Source organism: Cavia porcellus, unplaced genomic scaffold (genome assembly GCF_034190915.1).
Source record: "Cavia porcellus strain 051 isolate PalLab524CR breed Dunkin Hartley unplaced genomic scaffold, mCavPor4.1 scaffold_9, whole genome shotgun sequence".
NCBI lineage: Eukaryota > Metazoa > Chordata > Mammalia > Rodentia > Caviidae > Cavia > Cavia porcellus.
This window is the reverse complement of record NW_026947492.1, coordinates 66,217,867-66,232,572: the sequence shown is the minus strand read 5'-3', so window position 1 is coordinate 66,232,572 and position 14,706 is coordinate 66,217,867. Positions and strand designations below refer to the sequence as shown.

At 32.9% G+C, this 14,706-nt stretch overlaps 1 pseudogene; it reads right to left on the bottom strand.

Moving 5' to 3' along the window:
* Positions 1 to 729: 729 nt before the first annotated feature.
* Positions 730 to 7,251, bottom strand: LOC100723993 (olfactory receptor 52A5-like; annotated as a pseudogene).
* Between the last annotated feature and the right edge of the window lie 7,455 nt (positions 7,252 to 14,706).

Below are 14,706 nucleotides of genomic sequence, written 5' to 3'. Positions count from 1 at the left end.
ATGAAGATGATAGATATAATAGAGCATAAAGAATGCTATAAAATACTGAAAATGAGATACATGTAAGTGTAAACTTTTGGAAATTATTCACCATCCTTGCATGATGACACACAAAAAATTAGATATTTGAAAATTATTTGTCAATATAATAAAGCCTATATGTGAGAAACCCACAAATGATATCATTAGGAATAAAGTTGAAAGCATTTCCTCCAAAATCAGGAATGAAGAAAAAATGTCCATTCTACCTTTTCTATGCAATACAGCCTTTGAAACTTTAGAAAAAACCACTAGAAAATACAAAGAAATAAGAGGGACACAAAGAGGAGACTGAGAATTACAATTATTTTTATATGGAAATAATATCTTATAATTAGAAAAACCTAATAATTCCACCAAGACTTTTAAGGTTGATAAAAAAATTCAACAAAGTAGCAAAATACATAATAACCACCAAGACATTCAATTGCTGTTCTTCTTATTAATAATGACCTAGCATAGGAAGAAATCAGGACAACAATTCTAGTCATGATAGATTAAAAACCATCAAAGATCTACCTAACCAAATAGATGAAGCATCTCTCTAATGAAAATTTCAAAAAACTGAGGAAATGCATCAAATAGATACTAGCTAATGGAAAAATCTCCTGTATGATGTTGATAAGTAAGGAGAATGGATCTGGTAAAACGCTTTCCAAGTCAAAGCAATCAACATACTCAATACAGTCCTCATAAAAATACCACTGGCATTCTTTGTAAAGCTAGAAAAACAACTTCTAACTGATCTGAAAACACAAGCAATCAAGAATAGACAAAACATTCCTAAGTAACAAGAGCAGATCTGAAGGGATCACTGTAACAAATTTGAAATTATACTGAAAGTCAAAGCATGGAGTCTGGCACCAAAATAGATATGTAGACCAATGGCATAAAATAGAAGACAAAGAAACAAACTCACAACTAAGATGACTTGATTCTGGATACCTAAGAGACCATGATATTAACTGAAGTAAGGGAGACATGCAAGCTGAAATGTCACATGGATTCTCTTAGGGTTAGGGTTTAGGGTTAGGGTTTATATATAAATAAAGAGCTAAATAAAAGGTGACTTAGAAGGACACTGAAGGATAAACTTTTCACACACACACACACACACACACACACACACACACACACACACGCACACACAAAATGGAGAGAGTGGTGGAAGGGAATCAAAGGGAAATGCATAAAAATTAAGATGTGTTATTACACATGCCACTCACTATGAAGCATGAAGCAACTATGCATTGCAAACATGTACTAATAAAAAATAATTATTTAAAAAGGAGAATGATGTGCTTGAGAGAAGAGCTTCTTCAACAAATGGTGCTGGAAAAACTGCGTACGTACTAATGGAAGATAGAGACTAGATCTCAGTCTCTTACCTCATACAAAAAAAAAATAAAATAAATCAAATACCTTGGTACAAGATGGGAAACCTGAAACTTCTAAAACAAAATGGGAAAGAACTGAAGGCATTTGCAAAGCTGAAAACGTCTTCAATCGGGCTGCCCTTAACACCAGAAATAACAGCAAAAATGTTCCTACCCAGAAAGAGAAAATCAAGAATGCAGAGAAAACCTACAGAATGGGAGAAAATATTTTCCACTATTCTTTTGACAGAGAATTATATCTAAAATGTATAATACAAAACAAATACTTTCCACTCAGAACTCAAGTAGCACAACTAACATTTAAAAAGCGAATTGAAAACATGCTTCTCAAAAGAAGTACAAAAAGTCAGTATCTTAAAATATTCCATTACTTTATCCATTAGGGAAATGCAAAACAAAGCTACAGCATGTTTCTATTTTGTACTAGTGAGAATGACTACCATCAAGAATACATATAAATTAACTAACTGAATAAATAAATACTGGCAAAGATGTGTTCAAGAGAATATAAACTAGAACAGCAACTATAGAAAACCAAATGTGTTCCTCAAAAGCTAAAAATGGAACCACAATTACATTCAATTTTTGTATATACCAAAGAAATTAAAATCATACCATAGGGATATTGCATGCCCATTTTTATGTTGGCAAAATATATAATAACCCAGACTTAGGACCAATCTGTGCCCATCAACAGACAAACAGATAAAGAAAATGTGACACATGAAATAGTATTCGGCCATAATAAATGGAGTATTGTCATTTACAGTTAAATGGGTGGATCTGGAGATTATCATGCTGATCAAAATAAGTCATTATTCAGAAAATACTATTACATATTGCCCCTATGTAGAACTTTTTAAAAAAGGAAAATCAGAGGGATTCTATTGTTAGACAAGAGAAAGAGAAGAAGGCCAAAATGGTGGAATGGTGGTTAAAGTGTGGATAATAAAGTGTATGAATGTGATTGAAATGAATTGTGCACATTGATCCCCTGTCTCCACCAATATCTGAGATGAGTGGAGAGGATGGACCCAGAGGTCATGGGGGAAAAAAAGACTAAGGATGTTATATGGATGTACAAATCTGCAAAAATCAACTAATTCATCTTTATAACCGGTATGCAATAATGTAAACGTGGGAAAAGAACTCATAACAGAATATTGGAAAGGCTGTTAAGTCACTTAAAGATGGGTGTGGATTTTAATTGTCTTTTCACTAAACAAGGCATATAAATTTTCAGTGACGGTCTTTAACATTTTTAGCTCCTAAAAAACTCAGATCAGTTCTTCTCTGACACCATTTCATACTTATTGAGATTGTTGCAATAAACTGGGAAAGAAAACCATAAACAGTGATGCAGAGGAAGGGAAAACGGGCGGATTCCTAAATTTCGTTTATTACGATGTAAAATGATGCAGTCATTTTCAAAACAGATTGGGCCATGGCTGTGCAGCCAGGATTCTGTGTGGGTGATCATTTGTACTATTTCATGCCAAATACAAAAGGGAATTTGAAAAAGACAAATTGAATAGCAATATTAAAATAGGTCCATATAAACTTTGTTACATACAAAATGTGCATTGTGAGACTGCTGTTTGATGATTCTCAGTCACAATTCTGCTCAAAAATTGTTTACTGCGTTTAGTAAATACAAAGATGACATTTTTAGACACTTTATTACAATTCATTATAATGTGAACCCATTGCATTATAGTTATCAACTTTGAAGGTGCTGGGAAATATACACGCTAGAATGATTAGCTTTATGAGCAATTTAGAAACATGACTTCAGTGTTTCATAGACAAAGCAGCCTCCTTTTATATTCGTCGATATAGCAGATAGAATATAAGGAAGATACATGACTGATTCTTCTGATTATTCCACAAAAGATTTTTTTTCTTCCTTCAGAAATTCACTGAGGAAAAAAAAAAGGTAAAGATTATATAAAATTTAATGAGCTGTGAAGCTCAAGGAGCCTGCAAGAAGTAACTAGTAGAAAATGTAAATTTGATGAAACAGTATTTAATGATAGTTTGTGTCTCCATTTAATTCCAGTAAGATAATCAGGTAGGGGTCACACTGTGAGTCAGAGAGAGACAGAGACTGAAAGAGTGAGAGATAGAGACAGAAAGACAGGGGGGAGACAGAGAGAGAGAGAGAGAGAGAGAGAGAGAGAGAGAGAGAGAGGAAAAGGGAGATAAAAGGGAGAAGCAAAAGGGTGGAAATTTAACCCTTATTTTATCACATTCCATATGAATTTTAATAGTTAATGGTTCCTTACAGAATTAAGAATTTATTGATAATCAAAATATAAACATTCTGCCATGCTTTTATGTGTCCTGTTGTAAAAATATGAGAATATCATAAACTAGTATTAACTATAAAAAGCATAAGTATTAGACTGATATTGTGTAAAATAGATCTGATCCCAAGGGAAAAAATATCAGTAAATGTAAAATCAAATTAATATTTTAATGGAAAAAGTTATCTGCTTTGATTAAAATCACTAAAATTTCATCGGAAAATGTGGTTATATTATTTGCAATTTTACTTATAGAATTTTACCTAAGTAGTTAAGATAGATTTACAAGTAAATGCTGGTAGTTCATTGAAAAGAAAGGTTTGTGCCTATAGTATTTGCTCAATTTTCCATGCCTGTATCTTTTAATATGGGTAAGTAGATTGAAGATAGCAATATGCAATGCATTAACCATTGAAACCCTCATACAATCATATTTTGAAATTTTGTACTTTTTCTTTTTTAGAACTGGGAATTGAACTGTACCATTTTTGTTGCATTTTTAAAAATAAAAAAAACAATAACCCCAAAATTATCAAACTACCATTCTGCATAACTAGAATTGCAAGGTATGTTTTTGAGGGACGCCTTTCAATTGAACCCTTGTGAATGAAGACTTTGCTTACTCCCTCTCGGATCTGTTTGGTTTTCACTCCATAGACGATAAGGTTGAGCAAGAGTGGAACTAGAAGGTAAAGGTTGGACAGGAGAATGTGCACATATGGAGCAACACAGAAGCCAAATCTGTGTATGAAGGATGTGAAAAATGGGAGGATGTAGAACTGAAGAAAGATGTGGGCTGTGCATGTGTTCAGTGTTTTAAAGTGTGCCTCCTTCTGAGGCAGTTTAACGACCTCCTGGAAGACAAAAGCATAGGACAAGAAAATGAAGTAGCACAATTTGTAATAGCCAGATGTTGGAAACAACCCAAGTGTTCATCAACTGAGGAAAGGATAAAAAGTTGTGGTATTTTTATACAATGGAGTATATAATGTATATCAACTATAAAGAAGAATCACATTGAGATATTTATAAATAAATGAACACAGCTTGAGACCATACTCATAAGTGAAATAAGTCAAACTTACATGTGTGAATACCGAATAGTTTCCCCATTGTAAGAAATGATTCAAATATATGAAAGTATATGGTAATCATGATTCCCCATTATGTGGCTTTGAAGCCTTATAAAGTTTCCACTCACTAATTGGAATGGCTTTATTCTGAGTTGTTTGATATCATTGTCTGTGATGATATGAACAGCTACTCTGAAGAAAACAAGACATCATAATAGCTAGTGCTAATTTATTTATTTTTTAAAATTTTATTTAAAAGGAAAAAGAGAAAAAACAAAACAAAACAAAGCGGTGTAAGAGTGCAAGTAATACAGAACGACCAAAAAAAAAAAAAAAAAAAAAAAAAAAAACAGTAAGAAATCACCAGTTAATAGATTACATATTATCATCTTAGAGATAGTTGCTCAAGTCACAGCATCAAAGCATACAAAGTGGACATTCAAACAGTGAGACTGCAAACAGTTGTGTTCAATGATCCAACCAAAAACATTAATATGGTCAGCTATTTAACACCCCTAAACACACTTGCTTTTGTATCCTTTAGAGCAGCTAGTACTAATTTAATATCATCTTATTTTGAAGTCCCTCCAAACTGTTGTTCTTCTGTCTCCATTGGTTTTATCACGTTGTATCTTACTGGATTTTACTATATGTGATAATTTAAATGAAAATTTTTTTAGGCAAAAAGACAATATAGAAGCCATTGTTCTTTTTCTGTTAGTTGGTTCTAAATACCCTATAATATTTTCATCCTCTTGAGTGGTTTCACATTGCCTTGATATGTTTTAAGCCATAGTTTATGAATTTATATTCAAATATTTCAAGGAAAGAGACACTATGGTAACTATTATTAAGTCGAGTTATCTTGTTGTGAAGCACTAGGTTGCTGAAATTGTTATGCTTTGACCTGTATTGTTATGTTGTTATGTTCTGTTTTACCCCAGTCTCTCTTTTTTTTTTTTTAATTTCATTTATGTTTTAATTAAGGGAAAAAATCAAAAAAATTACCAGAATATATCATAGTAACTTTTTGGATTTCCTTTTAACTTTATTAGAAGCCCTATATTGTTCCCACCATCTTGTTTTGGCTGATTTTACTCTGTTCTGTTCTGTTTGATAGTATCAAGTTTGAGGGTATAGGCAACTACTTTGAAGGCAATAAGATTCACTAAAACACCCATTCTGGTTTTACTATTATCTTCTTTTGAAGTCCTGTAATGTTTCCAATGTTTAGAATTTATTGGTCTTATTCTGTTCTGTTTTGTTCAATTTTATTATACAGAATGATACAGGCAATTCTTTTTAAGGTAGCAAGAGGCATTATGGTAATCATGGTTGGTTACCTTGTATTATATTTTTACATCATGTGCTGTATCCATCCTTTGTTTTGACTGACTGCTTTGTTTTGTCATATTTGAATTTATTCTCTTCCAAAAAAAAAAAAGTAATAAGAACTATGGGAGTAATAAAACCCAAAATATATAAATGTTGTTGTAAAAAAGAAAGAAAAAAAGTGCTCTAAAGGATACAACTGCAAGTGTGTTTAGGTGTGTTAAGATAGATGACATTAAGTTTTGTTGGATCATTAAACACAACTGTTTGCAGTCTCACTGTTTGAATGTCCACTTTGTATGCTTTAATCCTATAACTTGAACAACTATTTCTAAGATGACAATATGTAAACTATTAACTAGTGATTTCATACTGTTTTTTTTAATTCTGTATTACTTGTACCCTTATACTGTTTGTTTTTATTTCCTTATATAAAAAAATAAAAAAAATAAAATGAAGATTACATGAAATCCAAGGAATGAGAAGGCCACAAAGAGTCCACAGGCTTTTTTTGATTCTGATGTTTTCAGCAGCCAGCTTCACCACAGTCATGTGCTCGCAGTAGGAATGAGCTATGAGTGTGGTCCGGAAATGCTTCAGGAACGGTTTAAATAGAAGTAGACACATGATGATAATAACAGATGCCCTGATGGTCACTGCGATGATAATGCTGATTAACACCTTTCTAGTGAGAATAGCAGAATGCCTCAAGGGCTCACAGATAGCAACATATTGATCAAAGGCCATGGCCAGGAGAATGCCAGACTCCATGTACTAGAAAGTGTGAGTAAAATACATCTGGATAAGGCAGGAGTCCAAATGAATCTCCCTTAATTGAATCCAGAAGATGGCCAGCATTTTGGGGGTAATGTATAAGCTCAGGCTCAGGTCACTACCTGCCAATATAGTCAAGAAGACATACATGGGTTCGTGGAGACTGTGCTCAGAGTAGATGATGGTGACGAGGAGCTCATTTCCAATGGTGGCCAGGAGAAAAGAGATGAAGAACGGGATCCCAATCCAGTGCTGCACTGTTTCAAGGCCTGGAATTCCAAGGAGTGTGAAGACGGATGGCTTGAAGCAGGTGCCATTGGCAAATGACATGATGGGGCCACGAGGCAGAATGCCCCCAAACATCGGGTCTAATAAGAAACAATAAAGTTTATTGATACCCTTAGTTATGCAGTGTAATCCTAGAAAATGTATAGAAAAATGCCATAATTTGTAGTATTCCTCTAAATCCTAAACTTGATTTTAGTCTGATTTTATGAAGGAAAAATGATTTTTATATGTCAAGAATTTTAAAAAGTAAATAACACTCCTAAGTAAAACATTTCATATTTCTTAAATAAGTGATAGATACATAAGCAAAATAAAAGTTCACCAATTTTGCCCTCAAATTATGTTCCAATTTATTTTAAGTATATTTTACATTACATATTGGTTTGAAGTCTAGCTTTTCCTACTAAAAATATAAATGTTTCTATTCCAAATATATACATGTAAATATTAATATTCTATTTCAACATAAAATAAAATTAGATACTTATATTTTTTCTCCTGTTCAAAATCATACTTCTTCTTAGAAATTATATTTTAAATGTAAATTATCATTCATCTTGATATCTCTGTATTTTTCTTCCCCAATTATTTGTATTAACCTTATGATTATGCCAATTACAGCTTCTGATTATTCTGAAGAACAAAGAGTTCTGTAGATGTTACACTAAATAATCAGTCTGTAGTTTTAAGACATTTTTTGGTGTGTGCATGACCTGTATACTTTGGAGTTCAACAGATACAAACAAATAAATAATTATCTATATTACTATTCTTATTTATCAGAAAAAGAAATTCATTTTGAAATGTAATTAAATAAACAAAACCATTTCCAAGTTGAGTAAACACTAACTACTTAAATTATTTCCAACTTAAAACCATCGATCTTAGGACTGAAAAGGCCACAAAGAGTTCATGGGCTTATTGACTAAAACAGAAAAGAAATGTTTTAAAGGATCAATTTTTACTTCTTTAGCATTCGTATGATTAAAACTTTTTAATATCATCTTCCACATTAAATTAATTCATCCAAAGATAAACCTAATCATATTATACTAGTATTATTCAAAATTGTAAAGCCCCTCCTTCTTGGGACATATCAAGTAGCAAAAGGATGTGGGATATTGTTAAATTCTTCTCCCCACCACTTGCACACATTTACACTGTTAAATCACTTGCCAAATGTATTGGTTCCGTCACTTTAGGGGCTCCAGGCAAACCATTTAATCACCCCATCTCTACCGTGCCATCTGCCAAGTTAGGATAAACATGAGTCCTAATTAGGAAAATGAATGCACCTTAAAACCATACTGTTAAAGTGACATCAACCAGACACACAAAGTTAAATGTCACGTTTTCTCTTCTATGAAAAACTCAAAATATACCTAAAGAGAAATATAAAACATTGAGAATAGGAAGCAGGGAGACAGAACTTCCTTCAAATGAGAAAAGGGCCAAGTGATAGAGGGCAGGGGCAAAAAGTAAGGAGATGAGATAGAAAGATGTGCTATGGATATGCACAACTCCCCACAGAGAAGGGAAACATTCTGCACTGCAAACATCTCCTGATTGAAAATAAAAAATGAAAAACAGAATGACCCACTTAGTAACAGGTCTTTCACTTTGCTTTTGTCATTCCAGTCTTTTCAAGGAAATGTATCCAAGCACGGGAACGTACAGCGGCGCCACTAGGAATGAGTGTTCTAGAAAGAGCCACTGCTACCCACCCACTCCCCATCACTCTCTGAAGCCAGCACACCCCAGTGGAGCAGCCTCTGGCAAGGACCAGAAGCTTACAAAGAAAATTTTCTCCGTTTATGTGATGTATTTTTAAAAGGAATGTTTAGGAACAGATACAAATAAGGAAACGCTCCGTTTTGCCATTATTCTTTTAAATAATGCGGAGTTTTAGAATGAACAAAGATGTTCCGTATAAGTGATGCTATGTTAAAATTAAAGCACACACACAAAAATAAAACAAAGCAACAACAAATGAAGTAGATAAGGTAACTAACAAATTTAGGCAAGATAAATGGTTCAGAAAGAAATATTTCTAATTAACTTGTAGTCTTCTATGTGGTGTATGGATATAAACGTGTGAAAAGTGTAATTATGTGAGCTTCAGACCCACTGAACTGGATAAATACATTTTGCTGTATTCATTTGATAAGTGCTTCAAATGCAAATATCTTAGCTTTATAATAATTCAAGTAAATCTAACAAGTTATATGTAGAAGCAGTATATGAGCTGTTTAAAACTACTTAGCATATTTCATGTAGCTACTAGAAAACTGGTAATATTCAATTTTTACCGTTGATGTAAATGAACCATAGAGACATAAAGTATCTTTGCCATTGTCTCAGTGGTGAGAGAACCAAAGCAAGGCTACATTTATTTGATCATTAGCCTGGGTTAAACTGCTACTGAATACACTGTATGAGGTCGTTCATGAGAAGTATATTTGTACAAGACAGCTCATAAAATTATAGTTGAAATCTCATTAAGTTCCAATGAATATGAATGATAACAGTCTGGGAAGAAGGTTTAGGTATTTTCCTCATTATGATATATACTCATATATATGTCACATGTCATAATAAGTACACTATACTGCAAAATAAAATCCAACAAGTTTTCTATCCTTCAGCGAACATATGGAAGTGCCAGTGTTTTCAATAAAAATAACATCTCTGAAATCCCAGTGATGTGTATTTCCCCCATCATGAGCTTGTGTGGAACATCTACATGCTAAAGAACAAATTTTTAACTTCTAAGAACTTGGTTAAAGTCATGACAATGATAGTGGCTGCAGTATGACAAGAAATTTTATAGCATCAGTAAAAGGAACATCATGTACACAGTGCTTACTCACAGCAGTATAGCTCATGTCTATATTTATAAAATACAATGATAACCAGGGAGACTGAAGATTACTTTCTGATTAATTTAGTGTTATAAATTGTACATTTATTCTAAGCAAGTTAAAACTATATTAAGAATATCTTGTTCTAAGGCAAAGCTTTCGTGCATAACACTATATCCACTAAACAAAGAGAAAACCAAAACTCCCCTCAAAGTTTAGAATTAATTATATAAGAGGTATTAGAATTGCAAAATCAGTTTGGTTTAAAAATATTTGACAATTTCTAATCTCTATGGTTGACTAATGATTTCAAAGTAATCTGGCATTATAGTTCTTCAGGGTAATATTGAAAATGTAAACAATAACAACAGCTAACTAACATTATAAGGTAAAGAAGACATGTAAAAAGCTTTCCACAAATATCTTGTAAGAAAGAACTTCCATGAAGATACAATTTTCTCTCTTGCAAGCTACGTAGCACCTTCTTCAGTCTAATAATTTTTTTTTAAAAAAGATCTAATATCAATAATTTGCCCAGTTGAAAGACACTATATTGCTTCTGCTCATTATTGGCATATTTACATTCATCAAAACCCACTTTAATAGTGTTAATGCTGAGAGACAAAAACTGGGACAAAATTTCTTCTTCCTATCAGGGCAATTATTTTTAAATTATCTCATCTTCTTCAGCACTGTAGCGCTGCTTTTTAGATATTTATCCTCTCTCATGATAGCCATCTCTTTCTTTACATTATCTTCTCTATTAGAGTAAGTAGAGACTCGTATTTGTTCATAGCATTTTGAATATCTAAACATTCCTTCTGGCTAGTGCAAAGATACTCAAATCAGAACTGCGGAAAAGATGATATAATTACCTGGCTTTTGGGCTCCCTGTGAGATGCCTCTCAAATCAGCAAGGGTCGTGACTGTTACAGAGTTCATAGTATTTAAGACATTTCCCTTAGGAGTCTGACGGTGCTCTGGAGATAAGAATGTGACTTAGTTTCCAAAGATAGCCATCATATCTAAGGCTTGGATTTTTTCTTCCTTCAGTGAGGTGCTGCTAAAATCAAAAGCATTGTCATTAAACCTTTAGGGAATGAGTAAGTGAAGAAGCTGTTAAGGACACAAAATAAGACAGGTACAGGCAAAGACTTTCTGAGGAAAAAAATAATTTTACAAGAAATAGTACTAAGAATCAACAAATGAATATCTGTGTTCAGCAAAGGCAGTCAGCAGCAATTTACAGAATGGGAAAATAATTTTGCAGCTATTTTTGAGACAAAGACTAATATCTAGAATACATAAAAATTAAAAAAAAATTTAGACCTTCCCAATGAAAGATAATTAAAAATAGACATTGCAAAGAGAGGATACTTCTGAAGTGAGCTGTTTGGATAATACATACATGAAAAATATTAAACATCACTGGTCGTTTGAGAAACGTAAATTGAAACATCACTGAGATTCTTACTCCAGAAAAAAAAATGGATACCTCCAAAAAACTAAGTAAAGAAAACTTAGAAAGGGTGTGGAGGAAAAGAAATGCTCAGTTTGTGGGAAGCATCAAACATCATGAAGATTTCTCAAAGAACTAAAACTAGAAATTGCATTTGACATAGCTATTCTTCTTCTAGGAAACTTCCCCCCAAATTAAACAGATTAGATTTAAGTGATACAAGCATACTCATGTTTATAGCTGCACAATTCATAGCAAATTAATCTTGCAAGCAGCTGGTACATCAATGGTTGGATAGATAATGAAAATGTGATATTTATGCACAACAGAGAGTTATTCTGCCATAAAGAAAGATAAACCTGAGTCCCTGGTTGGAATATGCATACACCTAGAGTCTGTAGTGGTAAGTGATATGAATTAGAGATGCACATTTTAAATAGTGAGCTTGATCTCTGTCTTATGGGAAAGAAACTGAGAGATGAAAGGAGTAAAGGGAGGGAAACATAGTTAAAGGAAGAGGGAATTGGAAAGCGCTGGGTATATTCACCAAGTCTTTGTGAGGTATGTGATCGTCATGTGCTAAAAACATCTGTGAAATATGTATCATCTTTGTCTCCTTCCCTCCCTCCTTCTTTCCTTTCCTCCTTCCTTCCTTCCTTCCTTCCTTTGTTTCACTCTTTCTTTCTTTCTTTCTTTCTTTCTTTCTTTCTTTCTTTCTTTCTTTCAGAAATAGAGGAGGAGAAAGGGGGAGAGAGAGTAGCAGATTAAAAGCAATTAAGAAATATCACAGACATGTACTTATTCCCTGTGATGAATGTAATCATTATATTATTATGCACATGTGCCAACATAAAACGAGAGTTTCCCATAGGCTGGCTTTGAACCAGATTTCAATATTATTATTTTTAAAGGACCAGCTTTATTGAAATAAACTTCGCATATTACATAATTTACAAACTTAGAGTAAATATAAATCATCAGGTTTTAGCATGTTGACAGTTGTACAGCCATGAACACAATCAGATTTATATCACTTTTGCTATTCCAAAGTGAAACAGTCTTCCGTCTCACTGTCATTTCCCAAATCTTCCCCACTACATTCAGGCAAACACTGAGCTGCTCATACAGACTTTTGTATTCTGGAAGTGCATTTCTTACTTAAAATTGACCATGCTTGCTAACAGTAATGACCTCAACATATAGAAAGAATGGAAATTCTGCAAAATGAACTTTTATATCATATTGGAGTGAATCTAGAAATTGACAGCAGAAATGTACTTGGCATACAGTAATATTTTTCTTTTCCACTCTTTACTATTGTCTTTTACTTCATACTTCATGCCAATTTAATTACAGTGAATAAATATGTAACTAAAGAAACTTTGGAAATCGATAGAATTTGAGAATAAATACACATAGAACTGTACATAAGCACTGGCCTATAGTGAATCAACTTTCCCCTACCCCAAGGTTTAGTGATAACAATGCTAACAGCACACACGAATGCGTGCATTAAAATGATACATAAATGCCTGGTAAATAGTGGAGACCATGTTTTTCTCTGCTGTCCTGGGAAGTTACAAGTAAGCATGAAATAACACTAGAATGATTCATGTAGTACCAAATTAGAGGTAGAGTAATCACCGTGTTTGGCCTGAGATTGATGATGATGAAGACAAATGGATAACAGATAAATACAGATAGACAAATATTTATGGGTATATATTTTATATAAATTAGTATACACATTTTCTGGATCTGTTAGTTGAAAGAGCCTTGAAGCAATGTGTGCACTCAACACTCAGAAATTTGTTTATAATCAAATATTCAACCAAGGTAACAGTGAAATTTCCCTTATTCTGAGATTGAAGAAGGTGACAAATCAGATAATTATGTTCTCCTTATTTTACCAGAAAGAAAGAAAGCACCCTCCTGCATATTTCCCAAATTAGGGACACACAGTTATGATAATAGGGAAAATGGACAGAGTCAAACTTGGATGCTTTGACACATAAAGTGGAGTAGATTGCTGTCTGATATATTACTTATTCCTGAATTCATACATATATAACTAGATGACTGCTTAAAGAAAATCAATTATAGTTGATTTTTGAGGATATTCTATCCTCAAGGAAGTGAAGAATGGCCTCAAACTGGTTATTATTGGCTGTAGATTTCCAAAGAAAAAAATGTAAAAATAGGAGAACAAGAATGTCCTGATTAACAATGACTTCCTTGGGGCTGGGGATTTAGCTCAGCGGCATAAGCGCCTGCCTTGCAAGCAGGCAGTCGTGAGTTCAATCCCTGGTACCGATAAAAACGAAAAAGACAAAAAGAAAAAAAAAGAAAAAGAAAACAAAACAAACAAACAAACAAACAAACAAAAAACAATGACTTCCTTAAATGATCAAATTCAGTATCAGCACCAGTAAGCTATGTCAGGAATATATACCTTTGATATGGAAATCTATCTTAGGCCTACTAATCTTCCTCCACAAATCATCAAATATTACGTTTGGGAAAATAGGCAGACCAATCCCAATTAAAGAAAATTTTTAAAGGTGCCTGACTACCATCCATGAAAACAACCAAGTAATCAGAGCAAGAGAAGGCAGACCAGACGCACTAAAGACCATCCTAAGGAGATTACTAAGCAGGTGTTTTGTAATATCCTGGAAAGGATCCCATAAAACAAATGTATCATAGCATACAACTAAGAAAATCTGACTAATTATGAACTTTATTAAATATTAATGTATGAATATTGTTATATTAATTTAGACAAATGAGACTAATCTCCTTAAAAATGATACTGTAAATTATGCAACAGTTTTAAAATTTTGTTTTCACTGTATTTTCATTTTTGTATATTTTATAATCCTTAAGTATAGCAAAATAAAAACTATTTTTTTCTAAAATTAAAAAGTGAAATATTACCAAGTAATATTACATTATGGAAATGAAACACAGAAGTATGATACATTTTATGAGATAGCAAGAATTTTAATCTACTGGTGAAATAATGCATGAAGGCTATTGGCAAAAGAATACTACTCAGCTATAATAAAGGTTGCTATTGAGGTCTTTATAGGGAAATGGAGGCAACTTGAGAATATCCTCATAAGTGAAATGTGACTCTCATTAGTAAGTATCACATCATCTCATGAGTATAAAAAT